Here is a 23114-nt window from a genome sequence, read left to right on the forward strand (position 1 = left end):
GGGTCAAGTACTGCACCAATAACACAGTTGGCATACACAGCACCATCAAACACAGGGATCATGATTGAGCACAATGCATTGCACTGCCAGTGATTTGGCTAGATGCCACGGCAAGATGAGGGCCACACAACGTCAACTGCACCCCTCCTGGGACCCAAAAAGCCCTGACTGACATAGAATGCTAAGAAGCTAGGTTATCTGCATTTGCCATTCACCCATTACCCTTGAGCTGGATTTCGCTGCAATGGCTGGCCTGGCATTAGGGGCACCCACTAACTCACACCCACCCCCCGGATCCCATGCCACCTGCCAATTATTGTAGTAATACCCACTGTACTCACCCCCTTGTGGCTGCTGTGATGCCCTAAAGTGCCCATCCAGCTCTAGGTAGGTCACCGCCAGTGTGCGGGCCATCAGGGGGGTCAGGTTCTGACAGACACCCTTTCCTCGTTGGGAGGCCATGCCCAGTTGGGCCTCTGCTGTCTTCCGTGCCCAGCGTCTCAGGTCCTCCCACCATTTCTGGCAGTGGGTGCTCCGCCTGCCAAAGACCCCCAGGGTCCACACATCCTTGGTGATGGTACACCATAATCCCTTATTTTGATGGGTGCTGACCTGCTGAGGTAACACAGACAGTAGGACACCAATACATATACAATCCAGCCTATCACACATATGGCCCATCAATCCCATTTCCCTCACCATTGGCACACACATCCGCCGGCACACACCATGTACATCACTACAAGACATTCCCCCGATGACACAATGCTTACAAACATATCTCCATGCATCCTTCCCACATGCATCGGGCCCAAGGTGTGCTCACTTCTTGGTCTGAAGGCCCATGCGGCAGTCTGTACTGGAGTAGGACCCCATCCACCAAATGCTCCAACTCCTCCAAAGTGAAGGCAGGGGCCCTTTCCCCAGTCACACGGGCCATGGTAGGTTCCAGACACAGGTCACAGCAGCACACATAGTGTAGGTGGTTTCCTGTTGAAGGTCAGGTAACAAGCGAGGAATCAGATAGAAAATGGAGGTCACGTCAGCGGCAGTGTACACCGTCACCGCCAGCGCTGATCCCCATTGGCCACTGTACTCCATAGAGCCCTATATTATCCAATGAGGAATTGCACAGTGGTGCAAGACCGCTTTCGCCATGACGCCAAACGTTGGCGGAGTTCCCTCACTTCTACCTGTCCCTACACACAGGACAGGCGGTCACCATTTCATGGTGGTGGACGACGGTCATATCAACCTTAACTGCATCACAGCCTAGATTAGCACATACCTTGCCATTCCCACTGTCCTATCACATAAATTCACTATGCACACTGATGTTGGGGTTCAATTGTTTAAATTGTGACAGACTACTCACTCTTGTGCCCCTTAGATACCTACCGCTGCATATAAATAGGGGGGGGAGACATATTCCTGTGTACAGCCCCTTGTGGACTTCGCTACACTGGAGGACAGGCACATTATACTTACCTACAGACTGGACAGGGCCACAATCACAGAGCTGTGTGCCCAATTGGAGCCTTACCTGATATCTGCCATCCGTCATCTGACTGGGATACCTCCTCTTGTGCAAGTGCTATTAGTGTTCCATCTCCTAGCAACTGGTTCTTTCCAAGTGACAGTGAGTTTGTCAGCAGGAATGTCACAGCCAATGATCTCAATCGTGCTGGTAAGAGTTTTGTCTGCCCTGGTGAAACACATGTGCATCTTTCCCCCAGGTGGAAGATTTGGCCACTGTGAAGGTTGCATTCTATGCAATGGGACATATACCCAATATTGTAGGGGCCATTGATGTGACATATATTACATTAGTCCCCAACGCCAGAATGAGCAGGCGTTCCAGAATCCACTCACTGAATCAATCAATCAATCAATCAATCAAAAAAAGTTATAGAGCGCGCTACTCACCTGTAAGGGTCTCAATGCGCTGGTGGGGGGGGCGGGAGGGAGGTGGGTTACTGTTCGAACAGCAACGTCTTGAGGTTTTTTCTGAAGGTCAGGAGGTCCTGAGTCTTGCAGTGGCTGGTGGGGAGGGAGTTGCAGGCCTTGGGGGTGAGGTAGGAGAAGGATCTGCCTCCGGTGGTGGCACGTTGGATGCGAGAGACTGTGGCGAATTCGAGGTCGGCGGAGCGGAGGTGGCGAGTGGGGTTGTGGAAGTTCACTCTTTCTTTGAGGTAGGTTGGTCTGGTGTTGTGGAGGGATTTGTGTGCGTGGATGAGGATTCTGAAGGTGATCCTCTTGTCTATCGGAAGCCAGTGAAGGGATCTGAGGTGTGACAAGATGTGTTTGAGGCGTGGGAGGTCCAGGATGAGCCGGGCGGTTGCGTTCTGGATTCTCTGGAGTTTGCGTTTGAGTTTGGTGCTGGTGTAGAGGGCATTCCAGTAGTCCAGCCTGCTGCTGATGAGTGCATGGGTGACGGTCTTTCTGGTCTCTATGGAAATCCATTTGAAGGTTTTTCGCAGCATGCAGAGTATGTTGAAACAGGATAAGGTGACGGTGTTGACTTGCTGGGTAATGGAGAGGGAGGGGTCCAGGATGATGCCGAGGTTACGTGCGTGGTTTGCTGGGGTTCGTGGGGGGCCTAGGGCGGTGGGCCACCAGGATTTGTCCCATATGGTTTTGTTGGGGCCAAAAATGAGGATTTCGGTTTTGTTGGAGTTGAGCTTGAGGTGGTTTGCTATCATCCATGTGGCGGTGTCAATGAGTGCAGCGTGGAGGTTGGTTTTGGCAGTGATAGGGTTATGGGTGAGGGGGATGATGAGCTGGGTGTCGTCTGCGTAGGATATGATGGTGATTCCGTGTGTTCTGAGGATGTTGGCGAGCAGGGTCATGTAAATGTTGAAAAGGGTAGGGCTGAGGGAGGACCCTTGGGGGACTCCGAAGATGATTTTGGTGGCTGTGGAATGGAAGGGAGGGAGGTGGACTTTCTGGGTTCTTTCAGTGAGGAAGGAGGTGAGCCAGTCTAGGGCCTTGTGTTGAATCCCTGCATTGTGGATGTGAATGTGCAAATGGTGTGCCCGGCAGACCAGTACATCTCCCACGTCAATGCTAAGTATCCTGGGTCGGTGCATGACACCTTTGATCTGAGGAATAGCAGCATCTCAAATGTGATGGCCCAACTACAGAGGCACAGGGGGTGGCTAATAGGTGAGCCATGGTCCCCACCCACTGTATGTTAGTGTATGCCTTCAAGTGTCATCCCCATAGCATTGTGTTAGGCTAAATGTAGTCCCTCAATACTTGCAGGTGACTCTGGCTACCCAAACCTATTGTGGCTGCTGAACCCTGTGAGGAATGCCAGGACTGGGGCTGAGAAACATTATAATGAAGCATATGGGTGAACCAGTAGGATCACCGAGAGGGCCTTTGGGCTCCTGATGGCCAGGTTCAGATCCCCGTGCTACTCACCCGGGAAGGTCTGCCAGATAGTTGTGGCATGCTGCATGTTGCACAACCTGGCCCTCAGATGGCATGTACCTTTTCTGCAGGAGGAGGACACTGGAGATGCTCCTGTGGCAGCAGTGGACACTGAGGACAGTGAGGATGAGGAGGAAGAGGATGAGGACTACTGAACATCAGTTATACGTCTTACTTACAATGACACACAGGTGAGACAGTGCAACTGACCATTCCTCTGACTATTGATGTTTTCTGTGTGGCTGTAGCATGATGACATTAACCTCCATTGCATCTCAACTTACTGTCACCTATGGTTTGTCATTTTACAGATACTGGTGAGATAACAGCTGTGTACTGATGTGATGACTACAGACAGTTACAGTTCATTATTGCTATGCTCTCACAGTGTTCAGAACATTTGCCCTAGATGTAACTGTTTCCATAAATGCACATTTTCAACACATAAAATACTAGTAGTCAAGTTGTGTTCAAGGGTGTTTATTGTAGTGCTATGAAATTGAGGCAAAAGTGCAATGGAATGGGGTGATGATGGAGGAGAGTCCAGGGTATTGTTCCAGTCTGTTTGTAGCACAGGTCCAGTGTCCAAGAGGCCGTAGGAAAGGGTGCAAAGGCAGTTCAAAGTGGAGAAGGTGACAGTGTGGGACACTAGGGGGAAAATCAGGAGAGTCTAATTTCCTTATTGTTGCCTTGGCAAGTGTCTCTGGCTTCTCTCTGGGTCGCAGGGAGCATTTGCAAGGTGGTTCACCCGTTGCAGGGGGAGGGGTGCTGGTGGCCTGTGGGACCTCTGGTGGGGCCTCCTGCCCACTAGCGGCAGCAGAAGTGGAGGACTGGTCAATGGACTGGCTAGTGGTAGGGGCCCTCTGGTGTGCTGTTGCTTCCCTCATGATGTTGGCCATGTCTGCCAGCGCCCCTGCTGTGGAGATCAAGGTGGTGTTGATGGCCTGCAAGTCCTCCCTTATCCCCTGATACTGTTCCTCCTGCAGCCACCTGTTCTCCTGCACTCTGTCAAGGATCTGTCCCATTGTGTCCTGGGAATGTTGGTAGGCTCCCAGAATCTTGGTGCGTGCCTCCTGGAGAGTTAGTTCCCTGTGCCTGTCCTCCCTCTTCTGCACAGCGGGCCTCTCAGTGTCCCTGGTGGCCTGTGTCACTGTCCCCAGAACGGTGTGCCCACTGCCACGGACCCCAGGTCCCTTATTGTCTTGGGTGTGAGGTGTGGCCTGGGGTCCCTGTACAGGTGGGCACACTGCTGATTTACGTGTCCTGGGGACAGAGGTGTGGGTACGCTGGGTGGTTGCTTTGGTGTTGGATACTGATGGGGGAGGCTCTGTGTTGGACTGTGAGTGGCCATGGGTGACTGACTGTCCAGTGGTCTCTGAGGGGCCAGGTTGTTGGTCCAGATCCTGAAGTCCAGAGTTACTGTCATCACTGGGGGCATCTTCTGTTGGGGGACTGTATAGTCGTGGAACCTCCTCTCCACTGAGATTGGCTGGGGCACCTGTGGGGATGTAAGTGATGTATTATGCTTCATGTCTGTGACGTGGTACATCTCTGGCTTCCCCTCTATTGTTGTTGCCCTGCCACCTTTGTTTGTGTATGGTGATGTATTGTGGGATTGTTAGTTTCCCTATGCTGTGCATGCTTTAGTGATGGGTGTCCATGCACAGGCTGGGAGGGCTGTTCATGCATTGGTATAGCATGCAGGGCTAAGCATTGGGGTAAGTCATATGTATAGGCGCAGTGTGTGGGATGGAGTGGACTGATGTGAGTGAGGGTGAGGGGGTGTGATGGCATGCAGGTATGGGGGTGATAAGTAGTAAATGTTGACTTACCTGTGTCCAGTCCTCTGGCTACTCCAGCGAGTCCCTCAGGATGCATTAATGCCAAGATTTGTTCCTCCCATGCTGTGAGCTGTGGGGGAGGAGGTGGGAGTCCACCGCCAGTCCTCTGTATGGCGAGGTGGGGCCTTGCTGCCACGGACATACTTTCCCCCGTAGGTCGTTCCACCCCTTCCTGATGTCATCCCTTGTTCTTGGGTGCTGTCCCAAGGCGTTGACTCAGTCCACGATTCTCTGCCATAGCTCTATCTTCCTGGCAATGGATATTTGCTGTACCTGTGCTCCAAACAGTTGTGGCTCCACCCTGACAACTTACTCCACCATGACCCTTAACTCCTCTTCAGTGAAACAGGGGTGCCTTTGTGGGGACATGGGTGTTGTGAGGTGTGTGTTGGTGAGAGTGTGTTGCGTACTGTGGTGGGGTTTGTGATGTGGGGTGCATGAAGGATGTAGGGGTGTATGTGGTGTGTGTGTCTAGTTGTCTCTGTGCTGTTCGTGTCCATCTCCTGGCAGGAATTGTTGTTTTTAAAGGGTTGTGGGTACTGTGGGTGTGCGTTATGGTGCTGTGGGTGGGTGGGTGTGGTGTGTGTATGAGTGTCAGGTGTGTGTTTTTAGTATTGGCCAATGTAGCATTGTTTTGTATGTGGGTGTCCATTCTGAGTGCGGCGGTATGTACCGCCAATAGTTTACCGCCGTTGAATGTCCGCCATAGTTATTTATGGGTCAAAATGTGTTGGCGTAACAATATGAGTGTTGGTGCTGCCACTTATCACTGACCTTTGGGCTGGTGGATTTGTGTATGTGGCTGTATTCTGTCGGGTTGGTGTGTATGTCATAATATGGGGAACGTATATGCGCCACCGCAGCGGTATGTTGGCGGCCGTCACCGAGGCGGGTTGAGGGATTTACCGCCAATGTCATAATGAGGGCCTTAGATTCTTAGATCTTCACTTGTCCTTTTTCTCTATAGACCGGGGACCTCCAACACTGCCAACTTGCATTGGCTCTTCTGAAGAGTGTGTCTCGGAGGTCTTAATAATTACCACTTTACTCCTATCGAAATGTGGTGGGATAGGACGAAATTCTCTCTTACGTTCAGCTTTTCTTTCAAACAGATGCTGATCAATCTGTAAAACTAGATCAATTAATTTTGACACATCAGTAGGTTGATCTGGAGTTTGGGCTAGTGCATCTTTCAGTTCTTCTCATAAACCTCAGTAAAAAACCTCAGCCCTTTTGCTCTCAGGCCAACCAGTCTTCACAATTAATTTGTTGAATTGGGCCAGATAAGAGATCAAGGGCCAGATGTAGCAAGCATTTTGCATGGTGCAAACTGTGAAAATCGCAGTTTGCGCCATGCAAAATGCCCATCGCGATGCAGATTCACAATTTGCGAGTCAGTACCGACTCGCAAATTGTGAATGCGACTCACAAATAGGAAGGGGTGTCCCCTTCCTATTTGCGACTCGCATCGCTATGCTAAATTGCTTTGTGGTCGCAAAGCAATTCGCAGTTACCACCAGTGTCACACTGGTGGTAACCCATTCGCAAAAGGGGTCCCATTGTGAATGTTGCCCAAAATGTTTTTTCAGAGCAGGCAGTGGTCCAATGGACCACTGCCTACTATGAAAAAACGAAACCAAATGGTTTCGGTATTTTTTTAATTGTGCAACTGGTTTTACTTTAAGGAAAACGGGCTGCAAAATAAATAAAAAACAGCTTTATTTAAAAAGCAGTCACAGACATGGAGATCTGCTGTCTTCAGCAGGCCACCATCCCTGTGAGTGCAGGGACTCGCTATGGGGTCGCAAAATGCGACCCACTTCATTAATGTTAATGAGGTGGGTCTTTGCGACCCCATAGCGATTCGCAGACGGTGTCAGAGACTCCGTTCTGCATCTGATTTTGCAAATCGGAACTACCTACATCTGGCCCCAAATCCCTATTACCTTGTTTTAAGTTTAGTAATTTATTATCTGTGGCTTGGGAAATAGTTTTCTGGTCAAATATTCAAAGGAATTAGGTTTTAAAGACTTCAAAATCATATAATATAAGGTAATTTGGTGACACCAAAGACATGGACCATGAAGCCACATCGCCATTCAAATAAAACAAAATGAATGCTGTTTTTGGCTGATCCTCTGTAAAAATAACAGGATGGCAAAGGAAGTGTAAGGAGCACTAGGTTAAAAATATCTGTGCCTTGTAAGGATCTCCACTAAAACATTCAGGAGGGACCAGGGGAATGATAGGGGAGATGGAATGAATGGCTTGTGTGGATATTTCTGAGATAGTGGTAGGGAAGGTTTTACCTGAAACCCCACTAGTCCCTGAGGTATTCCCAGAAGTGCAGTTATTTAATTTGTCCATGAGCTGTTGGGTCTCAACATGGGATCTTTTCATTTCCTCACTCAAGTTTTTGTTTTCATCTAGGGTAAGGGCTAACTGTTTTTGCATTTCGTCGATACGTGCCACCATGGCATTAAAATCTAAACCATCAGCCATTCTGCTTGGGTGGAAATAAGTATTTTTAGGCACTTAAATCTGTCAGAAGATTACCCACTAAATCAAACTTCCACAGGAGCAGATGCTGTTTACCCAACTCCCTCCAGTAGATACTTGCTCAGACTTTAACTGATTATCTTAAATCTGCATTGGCTAACGGGAAAGGGGAATGGGAGTAGAAAAAGAGAGCCCGCCTCCGGATCCAGTTCCAGCCTGTGTTTTCCACTTGAAGATAGGATATTCAGTGTGTGTCTCTGAAAACCTGCACCTTTCTTTTTATTGGCATTTCTTTAAAGGAAGGACCTACTCATTCTCCTCAGGATGACAGTTGAATACAAGAGCTCCCAGAGAGAAACAGCTAGAGGGAAGCTTCATCACGAGACTAAGGTAGAAACACTAGAACGCTGACCTCACAAGGATTTGCAGCCACCATCTTGAGTGGCAATTAAACCTGAAGAAGCTAGTTCTAAGAACAGCCTCCGCAAGAGCCACTGGGAGTGGGGACGCCGCTGCAACCAATGTGGGTACAAGGAAAGGGGGAATTGTTTTTGCTGAGGGAAGAATTTGACAATGCTGGCAATAGTTTTCCTGACATTCTGCATCTGAATATTATTCACATTAATGGGACACTCCCTCTTCCAATGGCCCCATTTGACACACTCATGACAAAGACTATTTCTCTTCAAAGTCATCACATACACACCTTCATTCGGATCCAAAGTAATACCTCGTCCTCTACCTTGCTACTGGAAACCATTATTTCCTTGCATCACCAGGGCTCCCTCTTGATACACTCCTTACACTCTGCCAATATTGCCTGCAAACTGTGGATTCTGGGTCCTCAGTGCAGCTTTCAACTGCACCAACGTCTCCTTTACATTTTTCTGCTTTAAATCCAATTTGTTTATGCAATGCTTTGTGTATCACTGGATTTCATTAAATGGCTTGTTCTGCCAACACCTCAAATGTTGCTGAATCATGGTATTAACTTCTGGCTGTATTCCCTGTTCAAATCTAAACAAAAAAAGACCCACAAGTGTTGCCTTTATGGTCTCATTACCACTGAAATGGTTGAAAGTCTGTAACAATCTCCCATAATAGGAGTTTATCAACTCCTTGGCCACATTTGTCACTGGATCTCTTGGAGTTTCTCTGTCAGGCCAATCAATAGCAATTTTTCATTCAGTCCACAAGTCACTCAGAACCACAATAGTAAACAATATATTGAAATCATTCCACAAACATTTGGAAAGTTTCACAAATCTTTCGGTCTGTCTATACTATTCGGCAGGTTTCCCTCTCAGCTTTGGGAAATTATTTGTGAATAACAGCATAGCCCTTCTACTCCAAGGTACATGAATATATCCTCTACCAGGAACGTCTCTTATGGAAAGCATCTTTAAATCTCTCTAACTCTGGCATACTCCAGCTCGAGACAGATTTGTTCTCGCTTTCTTTATATCTCTCCTCGTTGACCATCATCATTTCTCCTTGTTTAAAGCACTCCATTTTTTAATGTAAAAAATACATTTTCTAATATGCAATTTCATTCGTGGAAGTCTTATATTCATGATATCCTTGTTGCTGTATCCAAATCTGTATCACTTCGGTAAGGGTTTTGATTTCTCTAAATCAACATCATAACTCTGGGATAATTCAGCTACTCTTTCATAAGCTTATCCTGCAATTTGTGACATCCTTGCATATGAATCACAATTCGTCCCCTTTACAAATGTCTTACTGAGCTGTCTCTATGGTTCCCAAAATCATCTTCTTTAACTCTAATTTTAATCTGGTTTCTCTCCCTCTCTCTCTGTGGGTTGTATTGACCTTCTACTGCAATTTGTGTTTCCTGGTGCATTTGTAGCACTCAGACTATTTAACCTATCATTTAATTCCTGGGAGTTAAAACCTTGCAAACTTATTGGAGGATTCAACAATGCTTCTTCTCTAGTAGAATTCAAATTTGCCTGATCTAAGTTAGTCGCAATAGACATTTCTTCTTCCAAAGTGTAAAAGGCCAATCTACTATTTGGGCACTACAAACAATGTTCATAGTAGTTTCTGTTCTAGGCACAAAATATGGTGAGGATCTCTGAGGAAACCTTGCGTCAAGAGTAAAACCTGTCTGACTTGATCTGAAATGCGTGTAGGGGTCAAGAATCTCAGAAGTGAAAGAACTCTTTCTACTTCTGAACCCCTTGGACTAACAAATCCTTGGGCATTTGTCTGTACGGGAACAGTTGGGACACTCAAGACATTTAAAACATTCAGAACGTTTGGAGCATTTCACCCATGCGCATTATTTCCTGTCATACCTGGACCATATAGAGGAATAACTGTACCAATTGTAAATGGAACTGTTCTTTTATATGTATTACAATAAATCATTGAATTAGGTGAAACTGTCATCTCTAAGATTTGTATTGTCAAAGTTGTATTGAAAGCTTTTTCTGCCTGATTTGGATTCAAACTCTGTCCAATTTGATTCAAATTTGGACTCTGTACTGTCTGATTAAGGCTCTGTTCAACGGATGCAGTAGGTATATCAAAAGTCACATTTCTTGCTATCTAATCTGACACTCCTGTGTACTTAGCATTATATGTTATGTTATGTTATACTATTTATAAAGCGCATGGCTACCAATAGGCTTCCCAGCGCTATATGGAGATGAGCAATTTACCATTAAGGCCCTCATTACGACCTTGGCGGTCGACGGTAATTTGGGGAAAGGTACTGCCAACAGGCTGGCGGTACCTTTTCCCAAATTATGACATTGGCAGTTTGGCTCCAGCCATACCGCCAATGTACCACTCTGTCTGCCAGGGTGGTAACGGCCGCTGGGCTGGAGACTTCGGTCTCCAGCCAGGCAGCCATCACAATCCCACCCTCAGGTATATGACCCCACCTACCGCCATGGTTTTCGTGGCAAGACTTCTGCCACGAAAACCATGGCATTTACATATGGCTGGGTCTAAACTGGAATAGTATGGCAAGCAAAAAAACTGATGGATTAAACCCAGATCTGTGACTGGGGGTGAAAGTTTGATTTGTTCTGCATTCTTTCCATCATCTGTTGTTTTTGCGTTTGTCACCCCAAGTGGGAAAGGTATGCCCAGATGTGGGTCCCGTGCTTGCTATGCCACCAGATTCAAGCTAGCCTGGCTGATGAAGGGTGATACCCTAAAACCTGTCCCAGGATGCTTGTTTCTGGTCCAGGGAAGACCTGGCCTGGCAGTTCGGGCTGGACTGTTCCCATGGGGAACAGGGTCAAGACTGATTTGCATATGGCTGGGTCTAAACTGGAATAGCATGGCAAGCAAAAAAACTGATGGATTAAACCCAGATCTGTGACTGGGGGTGAAAGTTTGATTTGTTCTGCATTCCGTCCATCATCTTTTGTTTTTGCAGTAGGCACTATCAGTGCCAAGGCAATTCCTTCCCTGGCACTAAAAGGGGTCTCTTCCACCTCCCTTCCCCAGAGCCCTCCCCCTCACTCTCCTGCCCCGTACACATTTACATACCTACACATGCACACGTACACACACGCATACCCACATCCACCCACCCACGCATGCACACATACATACCCACACACCACAACATACACCAACATACATAGTTGCACACACGCATTGACAACACACAACATACATGCACACTCACATTCAGTTATTCACACACTCATTCAACGCGACTCACACCTGCATGCATGCATACAAAAATAGAGACACACCCCCCCACACACATACACAACACCGCCACACATGCACACACCACCCCCCATCCCCCTCTCCTGTCGGAGAACCTGACTTACCTACTTGCAGGGGGTCCTCAAGCAAGAGCCGGGGTGCGGCGCTGCTGCCAGCAGTAGCGTCCGCCAGCAAAACACTGCCAGATCGTATCATTGCTCATGATACGGGTGACAATGTTTTGCTTGCGTGGCCGGAAATCTCTTTCCCAGCTCCTGAGGCTGTTTTTAGAAAAACAAATCCCTCTGCTGTAAAAAATTGAAGGATTTAGCGCTTGTGTGATGAGGATGGAATGGTTCTGTCCTCAGCACACGAGCGACGGTGGGCTTGATGGAACCGTTCCATCACGCGCACCAAAGGGGTTTACTGTAACACTTATCTATTTCTGTTTTCTTCTTTATTTCTTACATCAGCATCAAGGGCAAGAAGAGTATATCAGAGGGTCGGGCCAAGGAGGGTGCAAGAACTAGCGTTCCAGCAAGTAGAAGTAATACCGCCTCCAACAGTGAAACGGCTGACAGTTCTGCTGGTCCAGTAAGTTCTAGGTAATAATATTTCTCTAACTTGTTTTAGAACAATTTTTCTCCTTTCTCGTATACTTTGACTTTTTTCCAAATCCTCTTCGTTTTATTTAATGTATATTCTTGCTACCCGTCCCTGCATTATCCTTTTTCCAAAATGTATTTTTCTGTAGCTGACTTCCTCTTGTCTGTACTAATCTGTAGCTTAATCTTTCTTCTGCTTAGTTATTAAGCCTTCCCTCTCTCCTAACTTGCATACCCTGTGGAATAGTATTGTGAGACTAAGGGCCAGATGTAGCAAACTTTTGCGAGTCGCAAATGGCCTGAATCGCAATTTGCGACCACGCAAATGTGGAAATGGGATGCAAAAATCCAATTTCCGACTCGCAAAATGCAGCGCGAGCCATTACCAACTCGCAAAAATAGCGACCCCATATTGTGACTCACAAATAGGAAGTCGCAATTTGCGAGTCGCAAACCATATGCAATAGCCACTCGCAAATTGCGACTAGTCGCAAAAAGCCCATTTTGCACTTCCAATTTACCACTAACTCAGAGCAGGTGGTAACCATTACCAAAGTATAAAAGGAGACCCAGAAGGCATCTGGGTTACTCAAGATGGCGGAGATACTGTATATGTGATAGGAATGAGGAGGAGAGCCCACGCCGCACAGCAGAGGAGGAGGAGGAGCCAGAGACAGGAGAAGATATACAGAACCAGACAGACACTTTTCCAACAAACAGAGGAGAAGATATATGATAAATATAGACTCAGCAGTGCAGCAATACTAGATTTAATAGATTTACTCAATCTGCAGCTTCAACGCCAGACTGTGCGCGGCTGCGCCATCCCTACGCATGTGCAAGTGCTATGCTCACTGCACCTCTTGGCCTCGGGTAGCTATCACGGGGTCATTGCTGTGGCAGGTGGGGTATCCCAAAGTCCACTATCACGGTTCTTTAGAGCATTCCTAGATGCCTTACTCACACACATGTCCAGATACATATACCTACCCAGGAATGAGGCAGAAATCAACAGCACCAAGTTGGAATTCTACAGGATTGGCAACTTCCCCCATGTCATAGGGTGTGTGGACGGGACACATGTACAGATCTGCCCTCCTGCAAATCTGGTATATCTGTTCCGCAACAGGAAGTGTACCCACACACTGAACATCCAGGTGGTATGTGACGCCCATTATGTCATCACTGACATGGTAGCCAAATTTCCTGGGAGTACACATGACTCTTACATTTTCAGGCACAGTGGGATACACCAACGCCTAGAACGTGGGGAGTTTGGAGACGGATACATCTTAGGTATAGCTGAATACACCTTGCAGACATACACACAGGTCAATGTGGAACCCATCTATGCCCAGCTAACATTGTACATTTTGTGCCAAACAGGTGACAGTGCATGTGCACTACGCCCATGGATACTCACCCCGTACTTAACACCCAGCAATGAGACAGAGAGGCGATACAATTCAATTCAAAGAAGCTTTATTGCGGCTACAAGAGCCAAAAAAGCGCGAGCAGTAATAAATACAAGTAAATGCACGTAATAAAATAAAATTGCAGGTAAATATGGTGATAAAAGGGAGTAAAACATAAATAAAAATTAAAATGGAATAAAAATGAGATAGAATAAAATGGAATAAAATTAGATGAAATGAAATGAAATGAAATGCACTGTGCAGGATGTTGGGACAGTCTTATTTGGAGTCTTTGTCCAGGAGAGTTTTCCCTCTAATAAGCCAACTAGCTCCGAGGAATTTGGCGATAGCGATCACTAGCGTTGGCCTGGTGTCTGATCTAAGGATTCGCAGAGCTAGCGCAGAGCAGCGTGCTCCCAGTAGTCTGCATGCCGGGGCCAGCCATTTCCTACGGGGGGCAGTATACGCGGGGCATGCAAAAAGGAGGTGAGGGAGATTCTCGACGGGGGCTTTGCAAGCAGGGCATGCGGTGGATTCATTGTGTGACCAGCTGCTGGTGAAAAGTCTTAATGGGAGTGTTCCAATGCGGAGCTGGAAGTACAGTTTCCTTTCCCTTGGGACCGTGATTAGGTCCCAAAAAGATTCGTACTTGCATGACTCTTTTAGTTTGGCAAAGTCACAAGATAATGTAGTGTGGAGTGCAGACCAAGTGTCTTCGTTGTTGGCCATTTGCCAGTAAAGTTTCTTTAGTTCGCTTTTCGAGGGAAAGACTGACGTGGCTGGTGAGTTCCAGAGATCATCGAGCCCGATAGAGTGAAGTAAATCCTTGATGGATCGTAGCCAGGGGATTCTGTGCAGGTGGTCGGCTTTTAGGATGACCTGTAGAGCTTCGGTGAAGATGTCAAGTTCCGGAGTGGTCCAGAGACGCCGCCAGTACAGCAGAGGTCGCAGGCGGGCTTTGTGACCAATGCGTTTGATGCCGAGGTCCTTGAAAAGAGGGAACAGTGGGGTGCTTAGCGGAAGGGACACAAGGTTTCTTAAGAAGTTGTTTTCAGCGATGGTTAGGTCTTGGGTTTATGTATAACCCCAAAGTTCAGCCCCGTAGAGCGCTGAGGAAACTGCCTGGGCTTCGTATAACTGTAATGCTGGGCGAATTGGTTTTGTGTGTGAGAGGTGGAATTTTTTTAGTAGAGCCCCAGTTGTTTGTCTTAATTTAAGGGCTTGTTTTCCTATGTGTGGCTTCCAGGACATGTTGTCAGTGAGTGTTATGCCCAGGTAGCTGAAAATGCCCACCTTCTCGATTGAGGAGCCCTCTAAAGTAAATTTCCCTTTGAAGGATCTGTGGGGATTAAGGGTCATTAGTTTGGTTTTCGTTGCGTTGATTTCGAGTCCCTGGGATGAACAGAAATGCTCGAAGCACGCAAGGAGTTTCCTTAGACCACTAGGGGTCTTAGATATCAAAAGAGTGTCATCGGCAAAGAGTAAGACTGGGATTTTTTGTGTGCCAAGTGAAGGTGCGTCAGCCTGCAGTCTGAGGAGGGAGGGGACAATTTTGTTGATGTACAGGGAAAAGAGGGTCGGGGCAAGTACGCAACCTTGCCGCACACCCCTAGAGACGTGGATTCTATCGGTAAGTTGGCCCTTGTTGCCCCACCTGACTTGTGCGTAGTTGTCCTCGTGGAGTCGTATCAAAATGGCAAGGATGTGTTCCGGGATTCCCATCCGAGAGAGAGTGACCCACAGTTTGTTGCGAGGTACTAGGTCAAAGGCAGATTTGAGGTCCACGAAAGCTACATAAAGGCTGCCTTTATCAATGAACACTGTTTTCCAGTATAATAATAGGAATCTGAAGGCTTGATCAGTGGTGGAAATCTTCTTTCGGAAACCGGCTTGGAGGGGGCTAAGGATATTGTGGTCAATTATCCATTCTTCTATCTTCCCTAGGAGGCAGTGGCAGAAGACTTTTTGGACACAGTCAATTAGACTAATGGGTCTATAGTTACAGGGAAGAGATCTGTCGCCCTTTTTAAAGATTGGAATAACAGTGGCCGCTTTCCAAGAGTCGGGAATTGGCGCCCCAGATGCTATTGCGTTAGCTAGAATGGTGAGAATAGGTCTGCTGGGACGCAGTCTGAACCAGGGACCCTGCCGTGTTTTAGAGTGCTTAGAGAATAAGTTATATCACTTTGGGAGAACAACAGGGGTGCTGCGGTGGTTGGTGCTAATGAGTGAAGTAGGAGGGGACCCGTACAAACAGAGGTGGGGCTATCATGATCAGGGGAGTACAGACTACTAAAGTGGGCTATCCAGTCTCTTGGGGCAATATTGGTTGTGATGTCCAAACCACTGGTTTCTGGGCCTCGCGCTGCCAGGGACCAGAACAGACTATAATTTCTCTTGCGCACAGCGTCGCTGAGTGCTGTCCACCATTTGCTATCTTGATCACGCTTGGCTATGCATATTGCAGATTTATAGGACTTCCTAGCTACGCGGATGGCGATGGGGTCCTTGGATTTAATGGCTTGAACTAGGCGCTTGTTTAGGGACCGCCACGTTTTGTTGAACCAGCGGTGCCTGGCTTTGGGTCGTTTGTCGTCGTGGGCAGGGGAAGCTGAGAAGTGGTCCGCGATATCCCTAAAGCAGGAGGTGTGGATTGAGCTAATTTCCTGATGGGGTGTTGCAGAACCCGCCTCTAGGTCCCTTAGTGTGGATTTTAGGGTGTTGTTGGCAGCATTGATGAGTGCGGGCCGGGCCACAATATTGACCCATTTTAGGTGTCTTTTGTTGTTGGCCAGGTTAATACCCTCGGGTGCTACTGCTGCTGGGTTAGACGTAGCTGGGAGGTTACCTAGGGCTAATGTGTGGACAGAGAGAGGGTTGTGATCACTTTCGGTCCTTTCGATGATTGTCATATCGATGACTAGAGGCCATAATCTTATATCGAATAGGCAATAATCGATTCTGCTGGTGTGGTTCGTTTTGTTGTATGTGTGACTACCGTTGGTGTCTGAATTAGTTCTGCCATTTAGCGCCCTGAGTCCAAACTCCATGGTCAATGATTTAACCTGAATGGCAACCGACGTCCACCTTTTGATGGGTGGAATTGACAGGGCGGGGATAGACCAGGCTTGATCTTCCTCGCGGGTGGACCTGAGATCGTCCCAGTCAAGGGGTTCGAATGTGACGTTGAAGTCCCCAGCCACAATGGTTTTATGATGGCGGGGATAATTTTGTAAGAGGGCTACGAGGGCGCTGAGGGTTTTGGAGACTTGACCCCCCCTGACCCCTCGAGCGTAGATATTAAAGATGTTCACCACAGAGTCAGGCCCAAAGGATAGACGAAGGCCTAACAGGTCGGGAGAGGCGGTAGGTAGCTGTGATATATGGCAGCTAAGCGATGTTTTGATCCAGATGGTCAGACCCCCTGAGGGTCTGCCTCTCGTGCTGGCCACAGCGGGGATGTGGAAATTTGAGTAGCCTGTTCGGAAGAGTGGGTCGAGTGACCATGTTTCCTGTAGGAGACATATGTCATGTTCGTCAATAAATGAGGAGAAGGATGGAAGGGGAAGAATAGATTTCAGACCTGCCACGTTCCATGAGACAAGTCGTACCCCAGATTGTGACTGAGTTGTCCTGCCTAAATGCCCGGGGTTTGTGAAGTTGGCTGTCGGGGGTTGGTTTGGCAGATGTGGCTGAGGGAGCAGAGATGGGTTGATACCAATGTTTGCCCGTGAGGCTTGTGGTGGTTGGTGATGTTCCTCTGTTGGAACAGGCCTGGTCCTGATCAAGGAGATGCTTGCCGGCCTAGACAGCAGCTCTAAGTTTGGTGGGCAATGTGCCTGCAAGATGGGTGGAGCATCGTTGTCATGATTGCTCGGTGAGCCGGAAATGGTCGCCGTGTCATGGGTAGGGGGGTGAATACATGGACAGACAGTGGTGGGGTAAAAGGAGGATCTGGGGGTGATAGATGTTGGAAGGTTGCAAGGTTTGCCTGCATAGATTTTAGGTGGGGCTGTGAGTCAATCATGTTTACCAAGAGGGGATAGGTTTTCTGCCGAGTGATAACTCGGACATTCCTCGTGGAGCGTAGGTGACCTGGGCTGTTTAAACTGGATGCGTGAGTGTGCAGGTGGGCTTGTTCTTGCGTCTAGGGCCACCAGATTGTTCGCCATGGTCCTGTTCTTGAGTGTCAGTTTTAGGATATCAAAGTGAGTTCCCGGGTCTGGCCGTCGTACTACGGTAATTAGGTCCTCACGTATTATGGATCGGCAGCCTCTAACATGGCGAATCCAGTGGATTGCCTTGTTTTTGATAGAGTCTACCCCTTCCTTGCGCGCCAATGTGGTTAACTTGGGAACGTTAACCATGAGAACTATATTACCTAAATGGGACTGGTCAGTGGCTGGTTGCGTAGAGTATTTTGAGGCGGTGTTGCTCATGGGTTTGAGCGTATTATGATAGATGTCTAGTGAATTTCCTGTGCCTAAATTGTGGAAGAGGGGAGTCTGGTGGGAGTTCATGGTCTTTTCTTTGGTAGGGTGAGGGCCAGCGTGGCTAGAAGCAGAGGAGTTGGGCGAGTTTGTTGTGATGCCTGATAGGATTGGATTTTGGGCAAGGTTACTGGTGGTCGTGTTATTTGCGTGGGTTAGCTGTTTTACTATTGCAAGTAATGAGTTAACCATATGCTTGAGTTCTGTGACTTCCTTCCTTAGAGCTTGTATGTATTCGATATGCTGTGGGGTTACATGAGGAGAGTGCGTGTTGGTTGCTGCTGGCCCATCTGCCAGGGTGTCTGGGTTGATGTCGTCGCGTGATTCAGGGAGGTTGGTTAGGGGATTGAAGCGGTTACTGAGCTGGATGGAGTCGTTGGTGGCAAGTGGTAGGTCTTCTGCTAGGGAGGGGGCCGCATGGGTGATAACGTTCCTATTTTCACCCACCCCTGTAGAGTCAGTAACTTGTTGCCCACGTTTCACGAAAATCTCAGCGATTTTCATGGAACCTTCCTTCCTGCTAGTTGAAGTGGGCCCCTCCCCAGTTGCAATAGAAATGTTACCCTGGGGGCTAGTTAGTATTCCGTTGCATTCGCCTAGGAGAGAGTCGATTCTATCCATAACGCAGTTGCTAGCTGCGTGCTTATGCCTTTTTCACTTGGCTTTTAGTACTGCCCCGGCCCCTGCCTCTATTGCTTTCCTTTTGCCCATCTGGTGTTAGTGTAGGTGCAAGGTTAAATGATAAGGTGTCAGATTAAATGGAGCAGCTGACTGGGGAGACAGAGTAGGAAATAACAAAAGGGACTGAGTACAATATGGCCTTCTTGGGAGATAGATGTTAGGGGAGTGGCCCAGCCCAGCCTCTGTCAGCCGCTGACGGGTGCAGGACGGGCCCGCCCTTGGCCCGGGCTTCGCCCGGGCGCCGCCCGCGCTGCGGGAGCGCGAACGAGTTTTTAAAGGGCTCCTGCCCCGCCTCCAAGAACACACAGCGCTTCCCGCGACGGCGGGAGCACGAACGAGTTTTTAAAGGGCTCCTGCCCCGCCTCCAAGAACACACAGCGCTTCCCGCGACGGCGGGAGTGCGAACGAGTTTTTAAAGGGCTCCTGCCCCGCCTCCAAGAACACACAGCGCTTCCCGCGACGGCGGGAGCGCGAACGAGTTTTTAAAGGGCTCCTGCCCTGCCTCCAAGAACACACAGCGCTTCCCCGAGGCGATACAACAATGCCCATAGGAGGACCCGAAATATCATAGAGAGGACCTTTGGACTGCTGAAGTCAAGATTCAGATGCCTCCACAGAAGTGGAGGTGCCCTCCAGTACATCCCAGTAACAGCATTCAAGATAATTGGCGCATCCGCTATACTCCACAACATTGCCACCAGACGTGGGCTACCTCTCACCCCAGAAGACCCAGATTCGGAGGATGAAGAGCAAGAGCTACCACATCCCTAGCCTGGGGATAGAAGCATTGCAAATCAAGGCAGACAGAGACGGGACCACATTACAAACCAATACTTTGGAAGGTACGTGCTGACTGTCACCACACTCACTAATGTCACACACAAAGAGTCCAGGTGTGAAGTGGAACTAACAAGTGATTTAATTTGTGCACCAAAAAAAACAATATACATTGACAACGGTTCAGGGGCTGTAAAAGTCCACCTGGCATGAGGACACATTGACCTCATGTGCCTCTACCCCAGGACAGTATGGAGCTCATATTCTACGCCGGCCTCGGCCAGCATGGCTGGTACCAGGTGTGTCAGCAGTGCCCTGCCTTGCGCTTCCACTGCGCAACACCCTGGTGTCACTGGCTGAGACACTGCTGATGGTGGAGCCCTCCTTGCTGTCCTGCAGCATGTCAGCTGTGCCCCTAGCCACCTGCTGTGCCTCCATGATATCTACAGCGTGGCTGAGACGTCCCAGTCCACGTGCCACATCACTGGCAAAGTGGCCCATGTCTACTTGGAGGCTGACCGTGTGCCTTGAAAGGCCAGTAGTGTTCACAGCCAGCCTGACAATGGAGGCAGACATTCGGTCCAGCTGGTGCATTAGCTGCCTGTCACAACACCTTGCATCCTCTCTCTCAGTTATGAGTTCTGCCACAAGTTGTCCCATGGAGAGTGCAAGGTCGCCGACATGTGTGTTCAGTTGTTGCAGCTCTGTGTATACCAGCTGCATACCACTGCTTTGGTTTCGCTCCATGCACCGCATTGCCCCTGATATTCTCCGTATCTCCTGTGTTTGCAGGCGCTGACCCCGTAGGAGTGCGGCCTCAGCTGGCGACATGGAGGCGTCCCCTGACTCTGCCTGCGGCTCTGGTGGTACATTTACACATCGCCTGCGACGCAGTGGAGGCTCCGTGTCATCTACAGTGGCACTGTGGCTGGGACCAGGTGCTGGCTCATACACCAGTAGGGCAACTGGTGCATCATGAGGGGACTGTGTGTTGGTGGTGCAGGTCTCTGTGGTGGCTGGTCCTGACTCGTCTGCAGGCTGGTGGCTGACCTGTGGCCCCTGGATGCTTTGGTTGGTGGTGGTGTCGTGTGGGAGACCTGTAGGACATAGGGAACACACTGTCAGTATCTACCATCTGTTATCAACTTCCTAATAAACTTTTGCCTATCAACTGCCTACTTGACTACATTGCCCATAATGCACCATGCAGGTGGTTGCTACTCTGAAATGGAGGTATTTTGGTTGTGCATGCTGCTGTGTACTAGGTGGGTGGGGGTATGTCAGATATGGGTCTAGATGCATGTCTCATGGTACTCACCGGTTGATGGTCCTGGCGCTGACGTGTCCAGCTCATCCCGCACACTGCCTCTGGCTCCAGGGTCTCCTCAACTCTTTCCTCCAGGGGTGTGGGTGGTGGTATTGGGGACGGTCCCCCTCCTGTGCCCCTCATCTCCCGGAGCCGCTCTGCCACCCTCTCCTTGGTCCGGCAGCGCAGGTCATACCACTGTTTCTTTAACTCTTCTATGCTCCGGTGGCTGACACCCAGGGAGTTCACCTTGTCTTGGATGTCCGTCCAGATTCTTCTCTTCTCCACCTCTGGCACACTGAGGGCTGCCCTCCCAAAAAGTTGGTCATGGTGCTGGCAGCACTCCTCTTTCAGCACCTCCAGCTCTTTCTCTGCAAATTTCAGTTTGCGCTTCCTTGGTGTCTCAGCCATGGTAGCTGCTGTTCTCTCTGTTTGCAGTTCAGCAGTTTAAAATGGGTGTGGTCCTCCCTCCTCCCAGGTGTATTTGTAAACTTCCTGGCTGTGATGTCATCATCAAGAGCCAGGAAGTGTTTTCCAGAGTGTTCTGCTGCACCTGCATTCAATTTGCGGAACAGTCGCAATTTGCGACACCCACTCGCAAATTGCGTGTTCGTTTTTAGTGCAGTCGCAAAAAGCGACCTCGCAAACAGCGGACTCGCAATCTGCGGTGCGACTTCATTTGCGAGTCGCAAATTGAAGTCGCATTTTCTTCTTGGATACCATTTAGCGAGTCGGAAATTGCGAGTCGCAACGACTCGCAATTTCCAACTCGCTAAATTTTTCCTACCTACATCTGGCCCTAAGACATTAGATTAAGTTGTATACTGTGAAGATTGCAGAGTTTGCAGACCCAAACAAGCTATTCTACTCTTCTTTGTTGAGAAGGCATTCTATTTGTTGCTCATGCTCAAATGACAAGAGAGTTGTCATGTTTATGGTGACCTGACCCAATGTTCGGTTGTATTGTATGTATTATTTAATATCCCAGCAGTTTCAATGACAGCATAGCATGGCAGTAAAGTAGTATGTGGACAGTCCCATAATATTTGCCAACCAAAACCATATCTCCATTATCGATCAATGTATTCTATTCCCTCATTGAGCTTCAAATGACTCACAGTCATCATCATCATATCTGTGCCCCTCCATTACAGTTGGCTTGTCTACTGGCTTTTCTAACATTTTCTATCAACAAAATTCCCAAAGGGATATTTTAAGTGGGAGAGAAGATACTGAGAACTGAACTATAATCATATATTATGTAGTATGTTGTGTTTTTGTTAGAAAAAATAAAGCGGAAGAGGTGTATCTGATGTCTAAAATGTATAATTTGTTTCTAGCCGCAAAGACCACCAGTGCAGAGGGCCAGCACAAGTGTGCCAGATGATGCAGCAGCAGCTGAAAGGAAAGGAAGAAACACAGCAGATACAGCATAGGCAGCAGCAGTGCAACCTTGACTTAGATACAGTAAATAAAAGTGACTTAGTTATTGATGAGAACAAAAAGGAACAGGTAAAATGCACTAGTAATGGAAAAATATCTTAGTAAGTTTATTATGTCGACAGAACTATATCATTTGTATTATTAATTAAATATAAATGCAGTTCTAAAAGAAAGTTTTGATAAAGAACTAAAAGTTACTTACTTCATGTAATAAAGCTTATTAATACATGTTGTTGGCATTTTGTGGTTTGTAAACATTAATAGCTGAAAACAACAAAACAATTGTTACTAGGCGTTATGAATAATAAATTAGAAAATATTACTACAGTATAATGCCAACTTTTAGTATGATAGTACACAAAGGAGAAAAATGCTTCTAGACAATAGATAATCCTGAAAGTCTTCATCGAGGTCCGGAATAAGCATGGTTTTCTGGAATCCCTGAAAGAAGGACTGCTTGAGGACATTTCAAGTTAGGAGAGGAGGAGCATTGGACTGGATAGGAAGAAGCCCTTTAGGACGGCTGGTTAGAAGTGGCAGTTGTACCTGATAAAAAACAAAAGGAGGGTTAGAAAAAAGTGGAGGGATAATACTCGCCTCTGTGTCTTTAATAAAATCAAGACTTTCTTTCACTAAAGCTAAGAAAATCTAAATTTTATTCCAACACACGGAGGCTCCTATTATGCTAGTTCAAAGCATAGAAATCAACGAACTGGCCACATGAGAAACCGGTTTACAGTAAAACTTTCTGAAAGTTGAAAGATTTGACCAATCGGCCGATTTGAGAATGTCAACTAAACTCAATCCTGCCCAAAATGCCTTGGATGCCATAGCTCCTCTGGTGGAATGAGCCCCAAAAACAGAAATGTCAATGCCTGCTAAATTCATAATCCATTTTACCCAACGGACCAGAGTAGTGGAAGAGA

Source organism: Pleurodeles waltl, chromosome 9 (assembly GCF_031143425.1).
Source record: "Pleurodeles waltl isolate 20211129_DDA chromosome 9, aPleWal1.hap1.20221129, whole genome shotgun sequence".
NCBI lineage: Eukaryota > Metazoa > Chordata > Amphibia > Caudata > Salamandridae > Pleurodeles > Pleurodeles waltl.